The sequence below is a fragment of the Salmo trutta genome, chromosome 21 (assembly GCF_901001165.1).
Source record: "Salmo trutta chromosome 21, fSalTru1.1, whole genome shotgun sequence".
NCBI classification, from domain to species: Eukaryota; Metazoa; Chordata; class Actinopteri; order Salmoniformes; family Salmonidae; genus Salmo; species Salmo trutta.
In genome coordinates this window covers 12018676-12041111 of record NC_042977.1, presented here as the reverse complement: position 1 = coordinate 12041111, position 22436 = coordinate 12018676, and the positions used below count along the sequence as shown (strand labels likewise).

The following is a 22436-nucleotide window of genomic DNA, read 5'->3' as shown; positions in this document are numbered from 1 at the left end:
GCGAATATTTTTTCTAAAAGTCACCTTGTCCTAGAGAGAATTACACGGTTACCATGCCAGGGTAAGCCAAGAAGAAACACGGGCCTTTTTTAATTGTTTTTAAAATCCCCTGTGGGGAATATGAATGGTGGAAAAACGATTGGAACCATTTCCCTGTTCGACCGCTAGTTCTTATGGGTATTATGACTCCTACTGTGGTACTCTATTTGGGATATTATGGGCGGTAGACTTGTGGGCATTCCTAACATACATGAAGGGACGTCGCGTGCGCCATCCGTATGGTTAGTGAGAAAGTCCATGTTGCAAATGTACGCTCCCTTACTAGACGTCCGACCACGTCCGATAAATCCGCGGACGGCGTCGGGCCGCTCACGGGGGCCGGATCTTCCAGGAAGTCATCGAACGGAGTCTCTCGGACCTTTAGTTTCCGTTTAATAAAATTTTCTAATTTTGGTCATTTCCTTGCAGTCCCGGATTATTCCACGAGAGGGCGTATGGAATCATATTGCAAATGTAACATATATCACCAATCGCGACACGGCTTTTTCTCCTAAACGGAAGATAATTCGAAGACGAAACTCGGTCTGCGTGGGTTTGGCATAATGGGCAGTTGGCCCCGAACAGGATGGAGTCGAGGCCTCGACGCTTTTCGAGTTAAGGCTATTTTTCTGGGATTGAAAGTCAAACAGGAAAATAGAGTGCTGATTTGACCGCTTCACATCAAACTACATGAGCCTACGGTGTCAGGAGAAAAGGAACCATGCATTTACCAATGTTCATTTCAGAGAAATTGTACAATGACACATTGGTGATATTCAACAACAAGAGGTTTTTTTTTCAAAAAAGTTACATATCCAGTTGCAGCGTGTTCAGATGAGTCCGTTAAGGCAGGTTTCGGAGCTCTGCGAGATTTCTGTGATTTTCTGTGATTTTCTGAAACAACACACACTTGTTCAACCCTCTGTAAATAAGTCAGTTCTTAAGAGAAACACTTAAAACTCAATATTCTATAAGAGCCTAACGTTCAGATTCCTGTGTCAACCAGAAATGCCTTATAATGGTGTCATAGGGGCTGTTTTGAAGGGTTAAAAAGGTCAGATCTTTCCACAACTTCATATGTGTGACTAGGCAACCCTCATGAACTGTAAATCAGTCATTTATCCCATCAGATGTCAAAGAAAAGCTCTCTCAAACACACACACAGCAAGGACGGAGTGACACAGTGCGGTGCTTAAAGACACAAAGAGCCTGCAATGGCATTACCATTATCTCTAGGCTGAGACGAGTTCAATGAGACGCCCCGCTTGACCGTAGCTTGCTCGGTATGAGCGCAGTGACCGTGAGAAAACTAGGCCCAAAATGAGGCCTGCACCAATATGTCAAGTGCTTATGGGTGACAGTGAGAGAACCATTAGGGTTAGAAGCACAATTCAACCTCAGGAGCGTTCCTGAGGTCCTCCCGATCTGTGCAAGCCTAACCTTGACCCTGTGGCATTAACCCTTCACAGTGAAAAGAAGGTGTTTAGATCAAACTGTGTGCAATGACTTCTCTCCCCATAGGAATACATTGACAATTCTCCTAAATTCAACCTGAAGTCTATGTGGGTTATGAATGCCTTGTGAACCTGTCTTCTATAACAATCCATCAGGCTACTGTGAGGTCTACCTGTGTCGATTCTAAGGTTCCTGGAGCAACCGGAAAATGTTAAAATCACCCTAGAGCTATTGTCATATAAGCAACCTGCAGATAGTGAAAATCACGCAACTCAACCATCTGTTACTCAGTCAATTCTTAAGGTAGAGACTTCTTATTCAGGATTCTGTTTATGTCTACCCCAAAGACAACGTGTGTGAAGCAACAGCTTCCTGTGACAACCGGAAGTGGTTAAAAACACTCAAGAGCTATTGTCATATTGCCACCTGCAGATAGTGAAAATCACTCAACTCAACCATCTGTTACTCAGTCAATTCTTAAGGTAGAGACTTCTTATTCAGGATTCTGTTTATGTCTACCCCAAAGACAACGTGTGTGAAGCAAGAGCTTCCTGTGACAACCGGAAGTGGTTAAAATCACCCAAGTGCTATTGTCATATGGACAACATGCATATAGTGAAAATCACGCAACTCAACCATCTGTCATTCAGTCAATTCTTAAGGTAGAGACTTCTTATTCAGGATTCTGTTTATGTCTACCCCAAAGACAACGTGTGTAAAGCAAGAGCTTCCTGTGACAACCGGAAGTGGTTAAAATCACCCAAGAGCTATTGTCATATTACGTGCGCATAGTGAAAATCACGCAACTCAACCATCTGTTACTCAGTCAATTCTTAAGGTAGAGACTTCTTATTCAGGATTCTGTTTATGTCTACCCCAAAGACAACGTGTGTGAAGCAACAGCTTCCTGTGACAACCGGAAGTGGTTAAAAACACCCAAGAGCTATTGTCATATTGCCACCTGCAGATAGTGAAAATCACGCAACTCAACCATCTGTTACTCAGTCAATTCTTAAGGTAGAGACTTCTTATTCAGGATTCTGTTTATGTCTACCCCAAAGACAACGTGTGTTGAGTAAGAACTTCATGTGACAACGGGAAGTGGTTAAAACAGCCTAGAGCTATTGTCATATGGTCAACCTGCATATAGTGAAAATCACGCAACTCAACCATCTGTTACTCAGTCAATTCTTAAGGTAGAGACTTCTTATTCAGGATTCTGTTTATGTCTACCCCAAAGACAACGTGTGTGAAGCAAGAGCTTCCTGTGACAACCGGAAGTGGTTGAAATCACCCAAGAGCTATTGTCATATTATATGCGCATAGTGAAAATCACGCAACTCAACCATCTGTTACTCAGTCAATTCTTAAGGTAGAGACTTCTTATTCAGGATTCTGTTTATGTCTACCCCAAAGACAACGTGTGTGAAGCAAGAGCTTCCTGTGACAACCGGAAGTGGTTAAAAACACCCAAGAGCTATTGTCATATTACGTGCGCATTGTGAAAATCACGCAACTCAACCATCTGTTACTCAGTCAATTCTTAAGGTAGAGACTTCTTATTCAGGATTCTGTTTATGTCTACCCCAAAGACAACGTGTGTGAAGCAAGAGCTTCCTGTGACAACCAGAAGTGGTTAAAAACACCCAAGAGCTATTGTCATATTACGTGCACATAGTGAAAATCACGCAACTCAACCATCTGTTACTCAGTCAATTCTTAAGGTAGAGACTTCTTATTCAGGATTCCATTTATGTCTACCCCAAAGACAACGTGTGTTGAGTAAGAACTTCCTGTGACAACGGGAAGTGGTTAAAACAGCCTAGAGCTATTGTCATATTGCTACCTGCAGATAGTGAAAATCACGCAACTCAACCATCTGTTATTCAGTCAATTCTTAAGGTAGAGACTTCTTATTCAGGATTCTGTTTATGTCTACCCCAAAGACAACGTGTGTGAAGCAAGAGCTTCCTGTGACAACCGGAAGTGGTTAAAAACACCCAAGAGCTATTGTCATATTGCCACCTGCAGATAGTGAAAATCACGCAACTCAACCATCTGTTACTCAGTCAATTCTTAAGGTAGAGACTTCATATTCAGGATTCTGTATATGCCTACCCCAAAGACAACGTGTGTCTATTCTTTTTGCAAAAAAAACAAAAACACACACACACAATTTGGCCATAGGTACATAGTGTGGGGCTTAGAGGCTTATACCGTCTTCAATAGTTACTTTCGTTCAAACGATTCAAGAACCGTCAGACCTAGAGCTCCGACATTTTAGAAACCTGTTCTAGATCTCAAGTCGATAGTGCACGGTGATTTATGGGGCTCTAGAAGGTTCTCTGACCGAGAAACCGCCTCGTACATTTGCAATATTTTCAATTCATTTTGAATATCACGGACATGGCGACATGTAGAAATGTCCCAGAGTCGCAAGACTAGGTGCATTGAAACCGCCTCGGCCCATAGAGACGGACCCCAATGTCTCTGTCCGATAGCTCATTCAGGGACCCTGTAGTAACGCCCTGAAAAAGTGGATTTTCAGCACCAATTAAGGCCATTGCTCGGGCACCGAATGACCTATCGAGCCGAAACTTGGGATTCGGGGTCGCCTCACATAGGCCTACACATAATGTCAGAGCTGGACCCGCAGCTATAACGTAACTATGTGTTTTAGGTTTTTTTATGGTTAAAATTGAAAGCACTGTGAATTATGGGCCTTCTCTGACATATGTGATAGTTGGCTTCTATACGAGTTGGAAACAGTGGATTTGGTGTCAGATGCTATCAGTTTGGTGTCAAAATGACATCTAATTGACTGATGGACGCTGACTGCTGGGTGACGAGCAATGGAGAGGAACCACAGTCACTGCCCGGCCATCCCGAGTTCATCGAGCCAGTCAATAATGCGTTTCTGCAGTATTTTTGAGCATGCCTAATTTTGTGATGCTAAATGCCCATTGAATCATATTGCAAACGTAACGCGCAATATTGCAAATGTAACGCGCATTTGCAATATGATTCAACAGCAAAAAATATCACCAAAGTTGACATGATGAAATCAACACAACGAGCGATGGAGAGGAACCACAGTCACTGCACGGCCATCCCGAGATCATCGGGCCAGTCAATTATGCATTCTGAGCATGTCAAATTCGTTAAAAATGTTAAAAGCAACAGAGTCCCACTTCTCCCTCATCATACATGACAAGTAGACCATCTGCGTTGATTGATGGCTCAACATAGGGATATATATCATTTGGGCAGTATAAATGCCATTTGGACCATGGTTCACTGACTTTTGGGTTTGGAAACCGACTTCCTATGATCGTACATGGCAAACGGACAAACATACTGATGTGGCACATTCAATACTTTCATACATGTATAATTGACAAAAAAATAATTGGACATTTCATTTGCACATTTCTAATGGCATTTGGCAAAAAATATAAATATGTCACTTTTGACTTCCTATGAAATCATATTCCAAATGCACAAATCATATGCCTTATGCACAAGCAAATATGTCACTTTTGACTTCCTATGAAATCATATTCCAAATGCACAAAACATATGCCTTATGCACAAGCAAAAGCAACCCAAAAAACGACATCAATAAAAAACGTCAGAAGCATGTTCATACAGCTCTTATACATGTGTAATTGACATAACAATCGAAAAAAATTCGAAAAACGGTCCAGAAACCACTTTTTTACAAGGTGCTAAGTTTTAAAAAAAAAAAATTTTTTATCAAAATCTGAGACTTGGGTAAGAATTGGGTATCATTTGCTGTATGAAAATCCAAGGTGGAGCGCGCTCGCCATCTAAAGGAAATTTGGGGTGTTACAATTGGCAATTGCCATCGGAAAATTGCCATATGATTGGCCCGGAGATGGGCCGCTTTGGGTGGTTTTTGCAATCGTGTGTATGATTCGTGCTATGCCAATATGTTGCCATGTTATTTTGTCCAAATCAGGGGGGTATTCCCTTACATTTTCCATGACTTCCACTCTTTTTCTTGTAGTTTCCGTAGTGTAGTGGTTATCACGTTCGCCTCACACGCGAAAGGTCCCCGGTTCAAAACCGGGTGGAAGCTAATTTTAACAAAACAGATAGTGATGACAGAAACAGGGTCATAACTGAAAAAAACGAAACAAATACATAGGCCTGCAGAATACATGAATAGACCAGTCTTAGACATGTCTTTCAATAACCAGAGGCAGATAGTGATAACTGAAAAAAAACGAAACAAATACATAGGCCTACAGAATACATGAATAGACCAGTCTTAGACATGTCTTTCAATAACCAGAGGCAATGCAATGTTATAAAAAAGGTTGTTTGGATCCTGGATGCTAATTGGTTAATAGCAGGGAGTTGAAGCACCACCATCCTAGCAATCTGCGGGTAGTGCCTGTTAGCGGTTCCATTAGATTTATAAATGCGCATCCACTGTCCCACGGCCCAGCCAGTCAATTTATAAACTTCATCTCCCCTGGAAAAATGTGTCTAGACCAATGGTATTCAAACCTTTTCAGCAGGGACACCATTTTTTCCTACAGAATTTCTGGGGTCCCCATTTTTTTGCAATCATTTCTTGTGATCCCACCCCAAATACAACTTTAAAATCGGTACGTTACATTTTTTTTTACATCAACAAATAACCTTCAATTACCCAATCAAATACTTTTTTTCTAATTAAATTTCTCAAAAACGTTTCTATATTGTCTCATACAATAATCTGTACTCATAATATTTTGTTCATAAATAATGAATATATATATCCCCACTGCAGTCCCCCCGACCCCGACTTCAAATATACTTGGTCTAGACAATATTTCCCAATGCCCCTAGGCTAGCATATGGTTTGAAACAGTTGAGGTTTGTCTAAACCTTGCTGTTTGCCTCTCCGACCTGTGGATCAATGTTGCCGTTTATTTGGTGACCTCCACCGTGCGATGTGTATGAATGTGACCAGAATGACAGCTTCTCTGAGCCAGGCAAATTAATTTATCAGGGTCATTATAATGGATATATCCAAAGAAATGGCAATATAATCCAAGGTAAAACAAACAAAAGTGCAGACAGTTTTCTGTCATTTCAGCTGCTTGATGTGATTGTGTGATAGATTTAGTTGGCTGGCTAGCAAAGGAAAAGTAGCTAGCCTGCATAGCTACAGTGCATTCGGAAAGTATTCAGACCCCTTACTTTTTTCCACATTTTGTTACGTTACAGCCTTATTCTGAAAATGGATTAAGTCAAATAAAATCTATCTACACACAATACCCCATAATGACAAAGCGATAACATATCATTTTTAATTCATAAAAAAAGATTTAAAAAATACCTTATTTACATACGTTTTCAGACCCTTTGCTATGAGGCTGGAAATTGAGCTCAGGGCCATCCTGTTTCCATTGATCATCCTTGAGATGTTTCTACAACTTGATTGGAGTCCACCTGTGGTAAATTCAATGGATTGGTCATGATTTGAAAAGGCACACACCTGTCTGTCTATATAAGGTTCCACAGTTGACAGTGCATGTCAGAGCATAAACTAAGCCATGAGGTGGAAGGAATTGTCCCTAGAGCTCCGAGACAGGATTGTGTCGAGGCACAGACGTGGGGAAGGGTACCGATACATTTCTGCAGCATTGAAGGTACCCAAGAACACAGTGGCTTCCATCATTCTTAAAAGGAAGAAGTTTGGAACCACCAAGACTCTTCCAAGAGCCGGCTGCTCAGCCAAACCATCCCTACGGTGAATCAGCCCTTATTCAGGAGTTATTCACACGATAATTCCCGGGATCTCAAGCCTTATTGCTTAGTTAATGGACTAAGTCATTTCTGACTTCATTAGGTTCTGAGAGCGATAAATGCCCCACCCAACCACCCAGCCAAAGTCACACCCTTAGTATCCTACTCATGCAGTTTCCGTAGTGTAGAGGTTATCACGTTCGCCTAACACGCGAAAGGAGACCGGGAGGAAGCACATTTTAACAAATTAGACAGTAAGCCTATTCACTTAGGGCTCGATCCCAATTTAGGAATTCATGCTTTTCCTACGCACTTCTCAGTATTTGCTATTCAGACTTACCCTTTTAAGTCGCGTAACGCACTCTGCTGGGGTGGCTAGCTTGGGCGCTCTGAATAAATTCCTGCTACGTGTGGTCTGAGTTCCATAATGATTCAAATAGGCTACATGTCCCAAATTATTGCAATACTTTAGCTTAATATGATTCACTAATGCTAGCAACCCTCAGGAACAATTCACAAGGATGTGACAGATTAAAGAAAGGTCAACAGAATGAAAGTATGCCAAAATAAATGTATGTGGCTGTTACTGACAGTGGCTCCCGATAGTGGCTAATATTTAACATGATACAAATTGTCAAATAAAACTGGGAAAAGCCCCACAGTTAAGGTGTCATAATACCCATAAAACTTAGCGGTCAAACAGGGAAATAGTTCCAACCATTTTTCCACCATTCATTTTTCCCACAGGGGATTTTAGAAACACTTAAAATAATACATTTGTAGTTCTTTATGATAGCCACATTAGCACTTAATTAGCATTTAATTTTGGGGGGGTAAATACAGGCGAATATTTTTTCTAAAAGTCACCTTGTCCTAGAGAGAATTACACGGTTACCATGCCAGGGTAAGCCAACAAGAAACACAGGCCTTTCTTAATTGATTTTAAAATCCCCTGTGGGGAATATGAATGGTGGAAAAAAGATTGGAACCATTTCCCTGTTCGACCGCTAGTTCTTATGGGTATTATGACTCCTACTGTGGTACTCTATTTGGGATATTATGGGCGGTAGACTTGTGGGCATTCCTAACATTTTCCATGACTTCCACTCTTTTTCTTGTAGTTTCCGTAGTGTAGTGGTTATCACGTTCACCTCACACGCGGAAGGTCCCCGGTTCGAAACCGTGTGGAAACTAATTTTAACAAAACAGATAGTGATGACAGAAACAGGGTCATAACTGAAAAAAACTAAACAAATACATAGGCCTGAAGAATACATGAATAGACCAGTCTTAGACATGTCTTTCAATAACCAGAGGCAGATAGTGATAACTGAAAAAAAACGAAACAAATACATAGGCCTACAGAATACATGAATAGACCAGTCTTAGACATGTCTTTCAATAACCAGAGGCAATGCAATGTTATAAAAAAGGTTGTTTGGATCCTGGATGCTAATTGGTTAATAGCAGGGAGTTGAAGCACCACCATCCCAGCAATCTGCGGGTAGTGCCTGTTAGCGGTTCCATTAGATTTATAAATGCGCATCCACTGTCCCACGGCCCAGCCAGTCAATTTATAAACTTCATCTCCCCTGGAAAAATGTGTCTAGACCAATGGTATTCAAACCTTTTCAGCAGGGACACCATTTTTTCCTACAGAATTTCTGGGGTCCCCATTTTTTTGCAATCATTTCTTGTGATCCCACCCCAAATACAACTTTAAAATCGGTACGTTACATTTTTTTTTACATCAACAAATAACCTTCAATTACCCAATCAAATACTTTTTTTTAATTAACTTTCTCAAAAACGTTTCTATATTGTCTCATACAATAATCTGTACTCATAATTTTTTGTTCCTAAATAATGAATATATATATCCCCACTGCAGTCCCTCCGACCCCGACTTTAAATATCACTGGTCTAGACAATATTTCCCAATGCCCCTAGGCTAGCATATGGTTTGAAACAGTTGAGGTTTGTCTAAACCTTGCTGTCTGCCTCTCCGACCTGTGGATCAATGTTGCCGTTTTTTTGGTGACCTCCACCGTGCGATGTGTATGAATGTGACCAGAATGACAGCTTCTCTGAGCCAGGCAAATTAATTTATCAGGGTCATTATAATGGATATATCCAAAGAAATGGCAATATAATCCAAGGTAAAACAAACAAAAGTGCAGACAGTTTTCTGTCATTTCAGCTGCTTGATGTGATTGTGTGATAGACTTAGTTGGCTGGCTAGCAAAGGAAAAGTAGCTAGCCTGCATAGCTACGGTGCATTCGGAAAGTATTCAGACCCCTTACTTTTTTCCACATTTTGTTACGTTACAGCCTTATTCTGAAAATGGATTAAGTCAAATAAAATCTATCTACACACAATACCCCATAATGACAAAGCGATAACATATCATTTTTAATTCATAAAAAAAGATTTAAAAAATACCTTATTTACATACGTTTTCAGACCCTTTGCTATGAGGCTGGAAATTGAGCTCAGGTCCATCCTGTTTCCATTGATCATCCTTGAGATGTTTCTACAACTTGATTGGAGTCCACCTGTGGTAAAGTCAATGGATTGGTCATGATTTGAAAAGGCACACACCTGTCTATCTATATAAGGTTCCACAGTTGACAGTGCATAAACTAAGCCATGAGGTGGAAGGAATTGTCCCTAGAGCTCCGAGACAGGATTGTGTCGAGGCACAGACGTGGGGAAGGGTACCGATACATTTCTGCAGCATTGAAGGTACCCAAGAACACAGTGGCTTCCATCATTCTTAAAAGGAAGAAGTTTGGAACCACCAAGACTCTTCCAAGAGCCGGCTGCTCAGCCAAACCATCCCTACGGTGAATCAGCCCTTATTCAGGAGTTATTCACACGATAACTCCCGGGATCTCAAGCCTTATTGCTTAGTTAATAGACCAGGTCATTTCAGACTTCATTAGGTTCTGAGAGCGATAAATGCCCCACCCACCCAGCCACCCACCCAGCCAAAGTCACACCCTTAGTATCCTACTCATGCAGTTTCCGTAGTGTAGCGGTTATCACGTTTGCATAACACGCGAAAGGTCCCCGGTGCGAGACCGGGCGGAAACACATTTTAACAAATTAGACAGTAAGCCTATTCACTTAGGGCTCGATCCCAATTTAGGAATTCATGCTTTTCCTACGCACTTCTCAGTATTTGCTATTCAGACTTACCCTTTTAAGTCGCGTAACGCACTCTGCTGGGGTGGCTAGCTTGGGCGCTCTGAATAAATTCCTGCTACGTGTGGTCTGAGTTCCATAATGATTCAAATAGGCTACATGTCCCAAATTATTGCAATACTTTAGCTTAATATGATTCACTAATGCTAGCAACCCTCAGGAACAATTCACAAGGATGTGACAGATTAAAGAAAGGTCAACGGAATGAAAGTATGCCAAAATAAATGTATGTGGCTGTTACTGACAGTGGCTCCCGATAGTGGCTAATATTTAAAATGATACAAATTGTCAAATAAAACTGGGAAAAGCCCCACAGTGGAGGTGTCATAATACCCATAAAACTTAGCGGTCAAACAGGGAAATGGTTCCAACCATTTTTCCACCATTCATTTTTCCCATAGGGGATTTTAGAAACACTTAAAATAATACATTTGTAGTTCTTTATGATCGCCACATTAGCAGTTAATTAGCATTTAATTTTGGGGGGGTAAATACAGGCGAATATTTTTTTTAAAAGTCACCTTGTCCTAGAGAGAATTACACGGTTACCATGCCAGGGTAAGCCAACAAGAAACACAGGCCTTTTTGAATTGTTTTTAAAATCCCCTGTGGGGAATATGAATGGTGGAAAAACGATTGGAACCATTTCCCTGTTCGACCGCTAGTTCTTATGGGTATTATGACTCCTACTGTGGTACTCTATTTGGGATATTATGGGTGGTAGACTTGTGGGCATTCCTAAAATTTTAAATGACTTCCACTCATTTTCATGTAGTTTCCGTAGTGTAGTGGTTATCACGTTCGCCACACACGCGAAAGGTCCCCGGTTCGAAACCGGGCGGAAACAAATTTTAACAAAACAGATAGTGATGACAGAAACAGGGTCATAACTGAAAAAACGAAACAAATACATAGGCCTGCAGAATACATGAATAGACCAGTCTTAGACATGTCTTTCAATAACCAGAGGCAGATAGTGATAACTGAAAAAAAACGAAACAAATACATAGGCCTACAGAATACATGAATAGACCAGTCTTAGACATGTCTTTCAATAACCAGAGGCAATGCAATGTTATAAAACAGGTTGTTTGGATCCTGGATGCTAATTGGTTAATAGCAGGGAGTTGAAGCACCACCATCCCAGCATTCTGCGGGTAGTGCCTGTTAGCGGTTCCATTAGATTTATAAATGCGCATCCACTGTCCCACGGCCCAGCCAGTCAATTTATAAACTTCATCTCCCCTGGAAAAATGTGTCTAAACCAATGGTATTCAAACCTTTTCAGCAGGGACACCATTTTTTCCTACAGAATTTCTGGGGTCCCCATTTTTTTGCAATCATTTCTTGTGATCCCACCCCAAATACAACTTTAAAATCGGTACGTTACATTTTTTTTTACATCAACAAATAACCTTCAATTACCCAATCAAATACTTTTTTTCTAATTAACTTTCTCAAAAACGTTTCTATATTGTCTCATACAATAATCTGTACTCATAATTTTTTGTTCCTAAATAATGAATATATATATCCCCACTGCAGTCCCCCCGACCCCGACATTAAATATCATTGGTCTAGACAATATTTCCCAATGCCCCTAGGCTAGCATATGGTTTGAAACAGTTGAGGTTTGTCTAAACCTTGCTGTCTGCCTCTCCGACCTGTGGATCAATGTCGCCGTTTTTTTGGTGACCTCCACCGTGTGATGTGTATGAATGTGACCAGAATGACAGCTTCTCTGAGCCAGGCAAATTAATTTATCAGGGTCATTATAATGGATATATCCAAAGAAATGGCAATTTAATCCAAGGTAAAACAAACAAAAGTGCAGACAGTTTTCTGTCATTTCAGCTGCTTGATGTGATTGTGTGATAGATTTAGTTTGCTGGCTAGCAAAGGAAAAGTAGCTAGCCTGCATAGCTACAGTGCATTCGGAAAGTATTCAGACCCCTTACTTTTTTCCACATTTTGTTACGTTACAGCCTTATTCTGAAAATGGATTAAGTCAAATAAAATCTATCTACACACAATACCCCATAATGACAAAGCGATAACATATCATTTTTAATTCATAAAAAAAGATTTAAAAAATACCTTATTTACATACGTTTTCAGAACCTTTGCTATGAGGCTGGAAATTGAGCTCAGGTCCATCCTGTTTCCATTGATCATCCTTGAGATGTTTCTACAACTTGATTGGAGTCCACCTGTGGTAAATTCAATGGATTGGTCATGATTTGAAAAGGCACACACCTGTCTGTCTATATAAGGTTCAACAGTTGACAGTGCATGTCAGAGCATAAACTAAGCCATGAGGTGGAAGGAATTGTCCCTAGAGCTCCGAGACAGGATTGTGTCGAGGCACAGACGTGGGGAAGGGTACCGATACATTTCTGCAGCATTGAAGGTACCCAAGAACACAGTGGCTTCCATCATTCTTAAAATGAAGAAGTTTGGAACCACCAAGACTCTTCCAAGAGCCGGCTGCTCAGCCAAACCATCCCTACGGTGAATCAGCCCTTATTCAGGAGTTATTCACACGATAATTCCCGGGATCTCAAGCCTTATTGCTTAGTTAATGGACTAAGTCATTTCTGACTTCATTAGGTTCTGAGAGCGATAAATGCCCCACCCACCCAGCCACCCACCCAGCCAAAGTCACACCCTTAGTATCCTACTCATGCAGTTTCCGTAGTGTAGAGGTTATCACGTTCGCCTAACACGCGAAAGGTCCCCGGTTCGAGACCGGGCGGAAACACATTTTAACAAATTAGACAGTAAGCCTATTCACTTAGGGCTCGATCCCAATTTAGGAATTCATGCTTTTCCTACGCACTTCTCAGTGTTTGCTATTCAGACTTACCCTTTTTAGTCGCGTAACGCACTCTGCTGGGGTGGCTAGCTTGGGCGCTCTGAATAAATTCCTGCTACGTGTGGTCTGAGTTCCATAATGATTCAAATAGGCTACATGTCCCAAATTATTGCAATACTTTAGCTTAATATGATTCACTAATGCTAGCAACCCTCAGGAACAAATCACAAGGATGTGACAGATTAAAGAAAGGTCAACGGAATGAAAGTATGCCAAAATAAATGTATGTGGCTGTTACTGACAGTGGCTCCCGATAGTGGCTAATATTTAAAATGATACAAATTGTCAAATAAAACTGGGAAAAGCCCCACAGTGGAGGTGTCATAATACCCATAAAACTTAGCGGTCAAACAGGGAAATGGTTCCAACCATTTTTCCACCATTCATTTTTCCCATAAGGGATTTTAGAAACACTTAAAATAATACATTTGTAGTTCTTTATGATCGCCACATTAGCAGTTAATTAGCATTTAATTTTGGGGGGATAAATACAGGCGAATATTTTTTCTAAAAGTCACCTTGTCCTAGAGAGAATTACACGGTTACCATGCCAGGGTAAGCCAACAAGAAACACAGGCCTTTTTGAATTGTTTTTAAAATCCCCTGTGGGGAATATGAATGGTGGAAAAACGATTGGAACCATTTCCCTGTTCGACCGCTAGTTCTTATGGGTATTATGACTCCTACTGTGGTACTCTATTTGGGATATTATGGGCGGTAGACTTGTGGGCATTCCTAACATTTTAAATGACTTCCGCTCATTTTCATGTAGTTTCCGTAGTGTAGTGGTTATCACGTTCGCCTCACACGCGAAAGGTCCCCGGTTCGAAACCGGGCGGAAACAAATTTTAACAAAACAGATAGTGATGACAGAAACAGGGTCATAACTGAAAAAAACGAAACAAATACATAGGCCTACAGAATACATGAATAGACCAGTCTTAGACATGTCTTTCAATAACCAGAGGCAGATAGTGATAACTGAAAAAAAAACGAAACAAATACATAGGCCTACAGAATACATGAATAGACCAGTCTTAGACCAGAGGCAGATAGTGATAACTGAAAAAAAACGAAACAAATACATAGGCCTACAGAATACATGAAAAGACCAGTCTTAGACATGTCTTTCAATAACCAGAGGCAATGCAATGTTATAAAACAGGTTGTTTGGATCCTGGATGCTAATTGGTTAATAGCAGGGAGTTGAAGCACCACCATCCCAGCATTCTGCAGGTAGTGCCTGTTAGCGGTTCCATTAGATTTATAAATGCGCATCCACTGTCCCACGGCCCAGCCAGTCAATTTATAAACTTCATCTCCCCTGGAAAAATGTGTCTAGACCAATGGTATTCAAACCTTTTCAGCAGGGACACCATGTTTTCCTACAGAATTTCTGGGGTCCCCATTTTTTTGCAATCATTTCTTGTGATCCCACCCCAAATACAACTTTAAAATCGGTACGTTACATTTTTTTTTATTTTTTACATCAACAAATAACCTTCAATTACCCAATCAAATACTTTTTTTCTAATTAACTTTCTCAAAAACGTTTCTATATTGTCTCATACAATAATCTGTACTCATAATTTTTTGTTCCTAAATAATGAATATATATATCCCCACTGCAGTCCCCCCGACCCCGACATTAAATATCATTGGTCTAGACAATATTTCCCAATGCCCCTAGGCTAGCATATGGTTTGAAACAGTTGAGGTTTGTCTAAACCTTGCTGTCTGCCTCTCCGACCTGTGGATCAATGTTGCCGTTTTTTTGGTGACCTCCACCGTGTGATGTGTATGAATGTGACCAGAATGACAGCTTCTCTGAGCCAGGCAAATTAATTTATCAGGGTCATTATAATGGATATATCCAAAGAAATGGCAATTTAATCCAAGGTAAAACAAACAAAAGTGCAGACAGTTTTCTGTCATTTCAGCTGCTTGATGTGATTGTGTGATAGATTTAGTTGGCTGGCTAGCAAAGGAAAAGTAGCTAGCCTGCATAGCTACAGTGCATTCGGAAAGTATTCAGACCCCTTACTTTTTTCCACATTTTGTTACGTTACAGCCTTATTCTGAAAATGGATTAAGTCAAATAAAATCTATCTACACACAATACCCCATAATGACAAAGCGATAACATATCATTTTTAATTCATAAAAAAAGATTTAAAAAATACCTTATTTACATACGTTTTCAGAACCTTTGCTATGAGGCTGGAAATTGAGCTCAGGTCCATCCTGTTTCCATTGATCATCCTTGAGATGTTTCTACAACTTGATTGGAGTCCACCTGTGGTAAATTCAATGGATTGGTCATGATTTGAAAAGGCACACACCTGTCTGTCTATATAAGGTTCAACAGTTGACAGTGCATGTCAGAGCATAAACTAAGCCATGAGGTGGAAGGAATTGTCCCTAGAGCTCCGAGACAGGATTGTGTCGAGGCACAGACGTGGGGAAGGGTACCGATACATTTCTGCAGCATTGAAGGTACCCAAGAACACAGTGGCTTCCATCATTCTTAAAATGAAGAAGTTTGGAACCACCAAGACTCTTCCAAGAGCCGGCTGCTCAGCCAAACCATCCCTACGGTGAATCAGCCCTTATTCAGGAGTTATTCACACGATAATTCCCGGGATCTCAAGCCTTATTGCTTAGTTAATGGACTAAGTCATTTCTGACTTCATTAGGTTCTGAGAGCGATAAATGCCCCACCCACCCAGCCACCCACCCAGCCAAAGTCACACCCTTAGTATCCTACTCATGCAGTTTCCGTAGTGTAGAGGTTATCACGTTCGCCTAACACGCGAAAGGTCCCCGGTTCGAGACCGGGCGGAAACACATTTTAACAAATTAGACAGTAAGCCTATTCACTTAGGGCTCGATCCCAATTTAGGAATTCATGCTTTTCCTACGCACTTCTCAGTGTTTGCTATTCAGACTTACCCTTTTTAGTCGCGTAACGCACTCTGCTGGGGTGGCTAGCTTGGGCGCTCTGAATAAATTCCTGCTACGTGTGGTCTGAGTTCCATAATGATTCAAATAGGCTACATGTCCCAAATTATTGCAATACTTTAGCTTAATATGATTCACTAATGCTAGCAACCCTCAGGAACAAATCACAAGGATGTGACAGATTAAAGAAAGGTCAACGGAATGAAAGTATGCCAAAATAAATGTATGTGGCTGTTACTGACAGTGGCTCCCGATAGTGGCTAATATTTAAAATGATACAAATTGTCAAATAAAACTGGGAAAAGCCCCACAGTGGAGGTGTCATAATACCCATAAAACTTAGCGGTCAAACAGGGAAATGGTTCCAACCATTTTTCCACCATTCATTTTTCCCATAAGGGATTTTAGAAACACTTAAAATAATACATTTGTAGTTCTTTATGATCGCCACATTAGCAGTTAATTAGCATTTAATTTTGGGGGGATAAATACAGGCGAATATTTTTTCTAAAAGTCACCTTGTCCTAGAGAGAATTACACGGTTACCATGCCAGGGTAAGCCAACAAGAAACACAGGCCTTTTTGAATTGTTTTTAAAATCCCCTGTGGGGAATATGAATGGTGGAAAAACGATTGGAACCATTTCCCTGTTCGACCGCTAGTTCTTATGGGTATTATGACTCCTACTGTGGTACTCTATTTGGGATATTATGGGCGGTAGACTTGTGGGCATTCCTAACATTTTAAATGACTTCCGCTCATTTTCATGTAGTTTCCGTAGTGTAGTGGTTATCACGTTCGCCTCACACGCGAAAGGTCCCCGGTTCGAAACCGGGCGGAAACAAATTTTAACAAAACAGATAGTGATGACAGAAACAGGGTCATAACTGAAAAAAACGAAACAAATACATAGGCCTGCAGAATACATGAATAGACCAGTCTTAGACATGTCTTTCAATAACCAGAGGCAGATAGTGATAACTGAAAAAAAAACGAAACAAATACATAGGCCTACAGAATACATGAATAGACCAGTCTTAGACCAGAGGCAGATAGTGATAACTGAAAAAAAACGAAACAAATACATAGGCCTACAGAATACATGAAAAGACCAGTCTTAGACATGTCTTTCAATAACCAGAGGCAATGCAATGTTATAAAACAGGTTGTTTGGATCCTGGATGCTAATTGGTTAATAGCAGGGAGTTGAAGCACCACCATCCCAGCATTCTGCAGGTAGTGCCTGTTAGCGGTTCCATTAGATTTATAAATGCGCATCCACTGTCCCACGGCCCAGCCAGTCAATTTATAAACTTCATCTCCCCTGGAAAAATGTGTCTAGACCAATGGTATTCAAACCTTTTCAGCAGGGACACCATGTTTTCCTACAGAATTTCTGGGGTCCCCATTTTTTTGCAATCATTTCTTGTGATCCCACCCCAAATACAACTTTAAAATCGGTACGTTACATTTTTTTTTATTTTTTACATCAACAAATAACCTTCAATTACCCAATCAAATACTTTTTTTCTAATTAACTTTCTCAAAAACGTTTCTATATTGTCTCATACAATAATCTGTACTCATAATTTTTTGTTCCTAAATAATGAATATATATATCCCCACTGCAGTCCCCCCGACCCCGACATTAAATATCATTGGTCTAGACAATATTTCCCAATGCCCCTAGGCTAGCATATGGTTTGAAACAGTTGAGGTTTGTCTAAACCTTGCTGTCTGCCTCTCCGACCTGTGGATCAATGTTGCCGTTTTTTTGGTGACCTCCACCGTGTGATGTGTATGAATGTGACCAGAATGACAGCTTCTCTGAGCCAGGCAAATTAATTTATCAGGGTCATTATAATGGATATATCCAAAGAAATGGCAATTTAATCCAAGGTAAAACAAACAAAAGTGCAGACAGTTTTCTGTCATTTCAGCTGCTTGATGTGATTGTGTGATAGATTTAGTTTGCTGGCTAGCAAAGGAAAAGTAGCTAGCCTGCATAGCTACAGTGCATTCGGAAAGTATTCAGACCCCTTACTTTTTTCCACATTTTGTTACGTTACAGCCTTATTCTGAAAATGGATTAAGTCAAATAAAATCTATCTACACACAATACCCCATAATGACAAAGCGATAACATATCATTTTTAATTCATAAAAAAAGATTTAAAAAATACCTTATTTACATACGTTTTCAGAACCTTTGCTATGAGGCTGGAAATTGAGCTCAGGTCCATCCTGTTTCCATTGATCATCCTTGAGATGTTTCTACAACTTGATTGGAGTCCACCTGTGGTAAATTCAATGGATTGGTCATGATTTGAAAAGGCACACACCTGTCTGTCTATATAAGGTTCAACAGTTGACAGTGCATGTCAGAGCATAAACTAAGCCATGAGGTGGAAGGAATTGTCCCTAGAGCTCCGAGACAGGATTGTGTCGAGGCACAGACGTGGGGAAGGGTACCGATACATTTCTGCAGCATTGAAGGTACCCAAGAACACAGTGGCTTCCATCATTCTTAAAATGAAGAAGTTTGGAACCACCAAGACTCTTCCAAGAGCCGGCTGCTCAGCCAAACCATCCCTACGGTGAATCAGCCCTTATTCAGGAGTTATTCACACGATAATTCCCGGGATCTCAAGCCTTATTGCTTAGTTAATGGACTAAGTCATTTCTGACTTCATTAGGTTCTGAGAGCGATAAATGCCCCACCCACCCAGCCACCCACCCAGCCAAAGTCACACCCTTAGTATCCTACTCATGCAGTTTCCGTAGTGTAGAGGTTATCACGTTCGCCTAACACGCGAAAGGTCCCCGGTTCGAGACCGGGCGGAAACACATTTTAACAAATTAGACAGTAAGCCTATTCACTTAGGGCTCGATCCCAATTTAGGAATTCATGCTTTTCCTACGCACTTCTCAGTGTTTGCTATTCAGACTTACCCTTTTTAGTCGCGTAACGCACTCTGCTGGGGTGGCTAGCTTGGGCGCTCTGAATAAATTCCTGCTACGTGTGGTCTGAGTTCCATAATGATTCAAATAGGCTACATGTCCCAAATTATTGCAATACTTTAGCTTAATATGATTCACTAATGCTAGCAACCCTCAGGAACAAATCACAAGGATGTGACAGATTAAAGAAAGGTCAACGGAATGAAAGTATGCCAAAATAAATGTATGTGGCTGTTACTGACAGTGGCTCCCGATAGTGGCTAATATTTAAAATGATACAAATTGTCAAATAAAACTGGGAAAAGCCCCACAGTGGAGGTGTCATAATACCCATAAAACTTAGCGGTCAAACAGGGAAATGGTTCCAACCATTTTTCCACCATTCATTTTTCCCATAAGGGATTTTAGAAACACTTAAAATAATACATTTGTAGTTCTTTATGATCGCCACATTAGCAGTTAATTAGCATTTAATTTTGGGGGGATAAATACAGGCGAATATTTTTTCTAAAAGTCACCTTGTCCTAGAGAGAATTACACGGTTACCATGCCAGGGTAAGCCAACAAGAAACACAGGCCTTTTTGAATTGTTTTTAAAATCCCCTGTGGGGAATATGAATGGTGGAAAAACGATTGGAACCATTTCCCTGTTCGACCGCTAGTTCTTATGGGTATTATGACTCCTACTGTGGTACTCTATTTGGGATATTATGGGCGGTAGACTTGTGGGCATTCCTAACATTTTAAATGACTTCCGCTCATTTTCATGTAGTTTCCGTAGTGTAGTGGTTATCACGTTCGCCTCACACGCGAAAGGTCCCCGGTTCGAAACCGGGCGGAAACAAATTTTAACAAAACAGATAGTGATGACAGAAACAGGGTCATAACTGAAAAAAACGAAACAAATACATAGGCCTGCAGAATACATGAATAGACCAGTCTTAGACATGTCTTTCAATAACCAGAGGCAGATAGTGATAACTGAAAAAAAACGAAACAAATACATAGGCCTACAGAATACATGAATAGACCAGTCTTAGACCAGAGGCAGATAGTGATAACTGAAAAAAAAACGAAACAAATACATAGGCCTACAGAATACATGAAAAGACCAGTCTTAGACATGTCTTTCAATAACCAGAGGCAATGCAATGTTATAAAACAGGTTGTTTGGATCCTGGATGCTAATTGGTTAATAGCAGGGAGTTGAAGCACCACCATCCCAGCATTCTGCAGGTAGTGCCTGTTAGCGGTTCCATTAGATTTATAAATGCGCATCCACTGTCCCACGGCCCAGCCAGTCAATTTATAAACTTCATCTCCCCTGGAAAAATGTGTCTAGACCAATGGTATTCAAACCTTTTCAGCAGGGACACCATGTTTTCCTACAGAATTTCTGGGGTCCCCATTTTTTTGCAATCATTTCTTGTGATCCCACCCCAAATACAACTTTAAAATCGGTACGTTACATTTTTTTTTATTTTTACATCAACAAATAACCTTCAATTACCCAATCAAATACTTTTTTTCTAATTAACTTTCTCAAAAACGTTTCTATATTGTCTCATACAATAATCTGTACTCATAATTTTTTGTTCCTAAATAATGAATATATATATCCCCACTGCAGTCCCCCCGACCCCGACATTAAATATCATTGGTCTAGACAATATTTCCCAATGCCCCTAGGCTAGCATATGGTTTGAAACAGTTGAGGTTTGTCTAAACCTTGCTGTCTGCCTCTCCGACCTGTGGATCAATGTTGCCGTTTTTTTGGTGACCTCCACCGTGTGATGTGTATGAATGTGACCAGAATGACAGCTTCTCTGAGCCAGGCAAATTAATTTATCAGGGTCATTATAATGGATATATCCAAAGAAATGGCAATTTAATCCAAGGTAAAACAAACAAAAGTGCAGACAGTTTTCTGTCATTTCAGCTGCTTGATGTGATTGTGTGATAGATTTAGTTGGCTGGCTAGCAAAGGAAAAGTAGCTAGCCTGCATAGCTACAGTGCATTCGGAAAGTATTCAGACCCCTTACTTTTTTCCACATTTTGTTACGTTACAGCCTTATTCTGAAAATGGATTAAGTCAAATAAAATCTATCTACACACAATACCCCATAATGACAAAGCGATAACATATCATTTTTAATTCATAAAAAAAGATTTAAAAAATACCTTATTTACATACGTTTTCAGAACCTTTGCTATGAGGCTGGAAATTGAGCTCAGGTCCATCCTGTTTCCATTGATCATCCTTGAGATGTTTCTACAACTTGATTGGAGTCCACCTGTGGTAAATTCAATGGATTGGTCATGATTTGAAAAGGCACACACCTGTCTGTCTATATAAGGTTCAACAGTTGACAGTGCATGTCAGAGCATAAACTAAGCCATGAGGTGGAAGGAATTGTCCCTAGAGCTCCGAGACAGGATTGTGTCGAGGCACAGACGTGGGGAAGGGTACCGATACATTTCTGCAGCATTGAAGGTACCCAAGAACACAGTGGCTTCCATCATTCTTAAAATGAAGAAGTTTGGAACCACCAAGACTCTTCCAAGAGCCGGCTGCTCAGCCAAACCATCCCTACGGTGAATCAGCCCTTATTCAGGAGTTATTCACACGATAATTCCCGGGATCTCAAGCCTTATTGCTTAGTTAATGGACTAAGTCATTTCTGACTTCATTAGGTTCTGAGAGCGATAAATGCCCCACCCACCCAGCCACCCACCCAGCCAAAGTCACACCCTTAGTATCCTACTCATGCAGTTTCCGTAGTGTAGAGGTTATCACGTTCGCCTAACACGCGAAAGGTCCCCGGTTCGAGACCGGGCGGAAACACATTTTAACAAATTAGACAGTAAGCCTATTCACTTAGGGCTCGATCCCAATTTAGGAATTCATGCTTTTCCTACGCACTTCTCAGTGTTTGCTATTCAGACTTACCCTTTTTAGTCGCGTAACGCACTCTGCTGGGGTGGCTAGCTTGGGCGCTCTGAATAAATTCCTGCTACGTGTGGTCTGAGTTCCATAATGATTCAAATAGGCTACATGTCCCAAATTATTGCAATACTTTAGCTTAATATGATTCACTAATGCTAGCAACCCTCAGGAACAAATCACAAGGATGTGACAGATTAAAGAAAGGTCAACGGAATGAAAGTATGCC

General features: G+C 40.6%; 8 non-coding genes across 8 annotated transcripts; all 8 read left to right on the top strand.

Moving 5' to 3' along the window:
- Positions 1–11239: 11239 nt before the first annotated feature.
- On the top strand, positions 11240–11312 carry trnav-cac (transfer RNA valine (anticodon CAC)). Its single transcript has one exon. It is a non-coding gene; the product is annotated as a tRNA-Val (tRNA).
- A 1841-nt stretch (positions 11313–13153) lies between these two features.
- trnav-aac (transfer RNA valine (anticodon AAC)) lies at positions 13154–13226 on the top strand. The gene has a single exon. It is a non-coding gene; the product is annotated as a tRNA-Val (tRNA).
- Positions 13227–14111: 885 nt separating this feature from the next.
- trnav-cac (transfer RNA valine (anticodon CAC)) lies at positions 14112–14184 on the top strand. The gene has a single exon. It is a non-coding gene; the product is annotated as a tRNA-Val (tRNA).
- A 1930-nt stretch (positions 14185–16114) lies between these two features.
- trnav-aac (transfer RNA valine (anticodon AAC)) lies at positions 16115–16187 on the top strand. The gene has a single exon. It is a non-coding gene; the product is annotated as a tRNA-Val (tRNA).
- An 885-nt stretch (positions 16188–17072) lies between these two features.
- On the top strand, positions 17073–17145 carry trnav-cac (transfer RNA valine (anticodon CAC)). The gene has a single exon. It is a non-coding gene; the product is annotated as a tRNA-Val (tRNA).
- Positions 17146–19075: 1930 nt separating this feature from the next.
- Positions 19076–19148, top strand: trnav-aac (transfer RNA valine (anticodon AAC)). Its single transcript has one exon. It is a non-coding gene; the product is annotated as a tRNA-Val (tRNA).
- Positions 19149–20033: 885 nt separating this feature from the next.
- Positions 20034–20106, top strand: trnav-cac (transfer RNA valine (anticodon CAC)). Its single transcript has one exon. It is a non-coding gene; the product is annotated as a tRNA-Val (tRNA).
- Positions 20107–22035: 1929 nt separating this feature from the next.
- trnav-aac (transfer RNA valine (anticodon AAC)) lies at positions 22036–22108 on the top strand. Its single transcript has one exon. It is a non-coding gene; the product is annotated as a tRNA-Val (tRNA).
- The last annotated feature ends 328 nt before the right edge of the window (positions 22109–22436 follow it).